The following is a 5,761-nucleotide window of genomic DNA, read 5'->3' as shown; positions in this document are numbered from 1 at the left end:
AAAATCAGCTATATAGAGATTAGAAACTCATATGCATCTTAGTGTCAATTGTATTAAAAATGAATTTTTCTGTATGAAACTGTGTATCTTAAAACCCCATTTAATTTTATGTCTTACAGGGTTTATCCTGAGTACAATATTGTATAACTGTAATAATTCAACTGTAAACCTAAAAATTTACAGCCAATTTTGAAAGAGATGCATCCTACCTCAGGAAACCGTTATTGAATATGTTAATTGTGTTGTAATGATATGCTTCTTCTAAGTATGTTGTTATTAAATAAATAATTTTTAAAAATTAAAAAAAAATATTATCCTGACTAACTCTGGGGCTCCCTAATGCATGATCAGAAACAAAGAAACTTTGAGGCATCCCTGAATCTGCTTGGGCTGGAAGCTGCTCCTGTAAGGCTCTAGAGCTGGCTTCCCCACCCCCAGGCCTCAGAAGTTTACTAAGCATAAGGTGGCTTTCTCCGCTTTCCTCCTTTCTTTTCTAGGGTCATCCTAGTTGGCAAGGTAGCACCTTTACTGTGTTAGCTTTCTTGTTCCAATGTGCTAAAATGCCTGCTGTTTCTCTTTGAAGAACTGAGTTTATTTCACTAACAAAAGAGTCATTCCTACAGTAAGTTCAAAAAAAGGAGGATCGGAGAGAAGGGAAAGAAGGGGAAGGAGGGGAAAAACAAACGGAGGGAGGAATGGAAGGCGGGAGGAAGGAAAAAGAAAGAATACAACTGCCACAAAGATGAGTTCTCAGGGTTTAATCCCTGGTATGATGTCCTTTAAATAAGAAATTCATTTCTCTAGTGTTACAGTTTTTATATTGCTTGCTTAGCTTATAGATGATAGATAGGTAGATAGACGATAGATAGATAGAGATAGATGATAGATAAATGATAGATAGATGATAGATAGATAGCTGATAGATAGCTGATAGATAGATGGATAGATAGATAGATAGATAGATAGATAGATAGATAGATAGACATATGGATAATCTGCTTTATTCAAAAATCCTGAAGATTTCTCATTAGCTAATTCTGGCTCCTATCCAGGTGCTATTTCTTAAAGAAATCCACCCTTTTATTGTCTCCTGGATACATGAACAAATTGAACGATAGTTAAGATTTTAATGAAGAAATTTATAAAATTAAACTTCTTGTAAGTGAAGTTTCATAGATAACAGAAAAACTTAAAATCTAACAAGGAATTAATATGCTTTCACTTTCAGTAGATTTGTGTTTTTAAAAGATGAGGCTAAGGGTGGAGGGATCATTTTACTTGATTTTACTTCCCTAGTGTCTAGCAAAGTCCTAAGCTCATATTATGTGTGCCAATAAATGGATGTCTTCAAAATTTGTCTGCAGTCCCTAATTTCTCATTATCTCCTCTTCCCTTCTTTCTGTGTTGTAATTCAAGCCAGCTCAACACCAGCCAATGCCATATTGTAGGTCAGAGAGAGAAATATGTGGTCCCTACTTCAATTTGATGAGTCAAAACACACCTCCTGCTTGCTATCTTGGGAGATTAAGGGGACTGAAATTTGTTCCCAATTATTATATCAATATCAATCAGGTTTCTAAGCCGAGGGGTAATAGAATAGAACCTGATATAGATGAGCTTTGGAAAGAAAGCAAGAGGAGCTCTATTGGCTATTTGTACTGGTCTGATCAGGCAGCCATAACAGGGCTTCAGACTGAGAGGCTTATACAATATACAATCCTCATACAATCTGGAGGTTGGGCATTCAAGATCAGAGTACCAATAAGGTTATTTTCTGACCAAGATTCTCTTCTTCTTCTTTGAGGACAACTGTCTTCTCATTGCATAACTTTGTGTGTGTGTGTGTGTGTGTGTGTGTGTGTGTGTGTGTGTGTATACTGTAGTATATGTGTTTGTGTGTAGTATGTGTGTGGTGTGTGTAATGTATGTGTTTGTGTGTGTGGTTTGTAGTGTATGTGTTTGTGTGTGTGGTGTGTAGTGTATGTGTTTGTGTGTGTGGTGTGTGTAGTATATGTGTTTGTGTGTGTACTGTGTGTGTGCACATGTGTTTAGAGACAAGAGATTGATATTTGATGTCTTCCTCTATCATTTGTTTGTTTGTTTGAGATAGAATCATCGAGCCCAGAGGTTACTGTTTGACTAGGCTGGCTGGTCAGCAAGTGCCGGGGTTCTATCTGTCTCTCTCCCTGTCCCCCACCTAGTGCTGGGGTTTGCAGCCACCACACTGGCTTTTACACGGATTCTGAAGATCTCAGTTCAGGTCTTCATGTGGTGCAGGAGGCATATTACTGACTGAGCTGTCTCCTCTGCCCTCGTTGTGCGTTCTTGGTCTTTTCTTTGTGTGCATAGGGAGAGAGGGAAAAAGGGAGAGAGAAGAGAAGGAGAGAAAGGAAAGAAGAACAGAAGACAGAGATAGAAAAGGCAGAAGAGGGGGAAAGGGGGGAGGAGAGAAGAGAGACTGAGGAGAGGAACAAGAGACAAGAGGAGAGGGAGGAGAGGGAGAGGGTGAGAAAGCAAATAAGTTGGCTCTTTGGTATCTCTTGGAAATTGTATGAATTGTATAGAGTCAAGGCCTTATCTGTAACTTTCTTTTAGCCTTAATTACACTCTCAGGGGACCCATTTTCTAACAGTCACACTGGGAGTTGCTACTTCAGTGCCCCTACCCCCAGATTCTAGGCATCTTGGTGACGTGGATAAAGGGTTTCCTGCAATGGAAGCAATAGTAGGAATATAGACAGTTTCCAGTTTTCAGAGTTAAGATGTTCAACTTGTTAATTACGGATGCCCTTGGAAACCAAACATTTAGAAAACAGGAATCAGTGATACCTAAGACCTTAGGCCGAATACATGATTTTTCTTGTCTGTTTGTCTTAGTTCCTCTACCTGCCCCATGAATGAATGGAATTTTCAAGACTGGAACAATCACTGTAAGTTGTATTGCTGCAGCTTGGGGTTCCCCACTGAAAGATTTGGGCAGGAGAACAATGGGAACTTAGCCTCAGAGACAGGACCTCAGGGCCATTGCTCAGGCCTTCACTGATGCACAGAAAAAGCTCTGGACATTGTCCTTGGTTACTACCCTTTTCTACTCCAGTCACTCCAGACTCCCGGTGTCCCTTAGCAACACATACCCCATCATTACGTACAGCTTGCTTTCTTTCAATGCTGATCTTCAAAATAAGAGGCACTTTGCTCTCTTGAAGCTGGCCTCTGGAATCTGCAACCAAACTGTGGATGACGTTAAAAATGCCTAGAGAGTTATAAAGCTTTAAAATGCGAACTCAAACAAATCCAGAGGATGGAGATAGTCCCAAGTCTTCTGCCTCAAACTAGCTCCCTTCTCCCACAATGTACATTGTGGTCAGGAGTAAGAGGCAATGCAATCCCTCCGTGACACACCACAGAGCTCACCAACGCTCACCCTCCTGAGGCCTACGAGGGTAGCTGGGTGGTTTAGAGTTCCTACACTGGGAGCTCTGCAAAGGAGCTGGCGTCAATGGGAACACTGACCACCTTGTCATTAACCCTCTCCACCCAGCATCAGATGAGCATTTCAGACATTAAAGAAGCAAAGAACTGGAGAAATTTACAGGGATGCACAGAGGAAGATGAGCTGAGACAAACCACAGAACATTTCTAAGCTGAATGACTCTACACTCTCTCATTACACAAATGTTAATGGGCTCCTACTGGCACTGAATTAGATGCTGGGAAAAGTGGTTGGGAAGTGCCCGAGACACTTGAAAAACTAAGGAAAGAGCAGTGTGGTTGGAGCACAACCATCAAGGGAAATGGTAGGACTGAGGCAGGGGTAAAACAGGGATGGACTACATGGGATTTGATGGGGTGAAGTGTGTGTTGGAACTGTATCTTGAGCAAAACAAGAAATTGTTGAAAGCCCTAATGTGCTAAGGTATGACTTTGACTTTTCACTGGAGGAGCGAAGGAGTGGGGGTGGGGAGAACAGCCATGGGGATGTTGGCTCAACATAGATGGGAGAGAACAATGCTTTGAGTGAGTGTGAATAGTGCAAGAAGCAGGTGCTCTGAATGTAGAATCAGTGGGTCTTGAGGATGGATTGAATATCACTAAGGAGCAAGAGGGAGAGTTTAAGGACTTTCCCTACAAAGGGTAGCTGATAGTACTGGCTATTAAGATGGGATTAGAGCAGTTTAAGAAAGAAAACCAACAAAAGTGCTAGTTATAAGATGCATAATCTCCAAGGGGAGGTGTCAAGAAGACAGCTGGGAACACATCTCTGGAAATCAGAGGGGTGACTGAGAAGGAGGTGTGAAGGGCATCTGCAGCCTTTATAGGATCTTCAGAGCCAAGGGATGGGCAGGGGTGGGGGCGACATGGGGTAGCTGTTGCAAGAGATGAGAATGCACATCTAAATGGCAACAGCTTCAGTATTAAATAGTGAAATAAAACAGCAAATATATGGCACAGGTACTGCCCCCCCCCGACAAATGCTCTAACCCATTGTGGCCTTTTTTCCACCACGCCAAAGTGCACAGTTTGAGTCACTCTCAGCACCACACTGCAGAATCTCCTGCCAATGGATCAGTGCTGGCAAAAAAAACACCCTGATTGACTTTCTGGCTTTCGTTCAAGGATTACTAAAATCTTCTAAGAGTGAGGATTTCTTTTCAACATCAAAATATTTAAACAAGCCCACATAATGATAGTTTTACTTTTATTTACCCAGCCAATAGACTATACTTATTGCTCATAAAATACCATAGCAGCCAAGGGGCCCAAGTTCCCCAGTGAAGAATTGCTCGCCTGGAACAGTGATGCTCAAGTGTCGTCCCCAGACCAGCAGAATCGGTGTCACCCAGAACCTGCCAGAAATGCAAATCCCCAGGGCCTACCTCAGACCTCCTGAATAAGAGCTTCTGCTATAGTAAGCTCTCTAGGTGATTTAGACACAGGCAGACAATATTTGAGAACTGTCACTCCGCAGATTTCAAGAATTAACTAATTCATGCTGCCCAAAGTAAGTTGAGCACTTCAGTCTGATCATGAGCTAAGTTTTTTCTTTTCTTTTCTTTCCTTTCCAATTGTTTTCAAACTTCTGTGATGCATACTGTATGCTGAGCATTCTTTCTTCCTTCCTTTCTTTCTTTCTTTCTTTCTTTCTTTCTTTCTTTCTTTCTTTCTTTCTTTCTTTCTTTCTTTCTTTCTTTTTTTCTCTTTGTGGTGGCAGGCTTCCACCACTGAGCTACAACCTCAACTCTAGGTCTGCGGTTTTTTTTTAAAGAATTTTTAAAACGTATTGTTATTATTAATAGTTATTATTTATTTCTATTTGGGCATGTTCATGCCATGGTGCATATGAGAAGATCAGAGAACAACATCTGGGAGTCAGTTATCTCTTTCTACCATGAGACTCAGCTATGCAACTCGGGTCATCAGGTTTGCACTACCAGAGTTTTTACCTGGTGAGCTATCTTGCTGGCCCTAAGTCTGAAATTTTAAAAGTGTGCTGCATGGATTGGGGAGACAGCCCAGCCAGTACAATGCTTACCCTTCAAATACAATGACCTGAGTTTAATTCTCAGAATACACATAAAAGAGTTGGTGAAGTAGTCCACAGTTGTAATCCCAGCACTGGGCAGACTGAAAGACGCAGATCTTTGGAGGTCATAGCCCAGCCTAATTGGCAAGTTCCAGGCCAGTGAGAGACCTTGTCACACATAAACACAAAAAGGTGGAGGGTGCATGTACACACACACACACACACACACACACACACA

Source organism: Nannospalax galili, unplaced genomic scaffold (genome assembly GCF_000622305.1).
Source record: "Nannospalax galili isolate Female #2095 unplaced genomic scaffold, S.galili_v1.0 scaffold589, whole genome shotgun sequence".
NCBI classification, from domain to species: Eukaryota; Metazoa; Chordata; class Mammalia; order Rodentia; family Spalacidae; genus Nannospalax; species Nannospalax galili.
Note: the sequence above shows the minus strand (reverse complement) of the source record.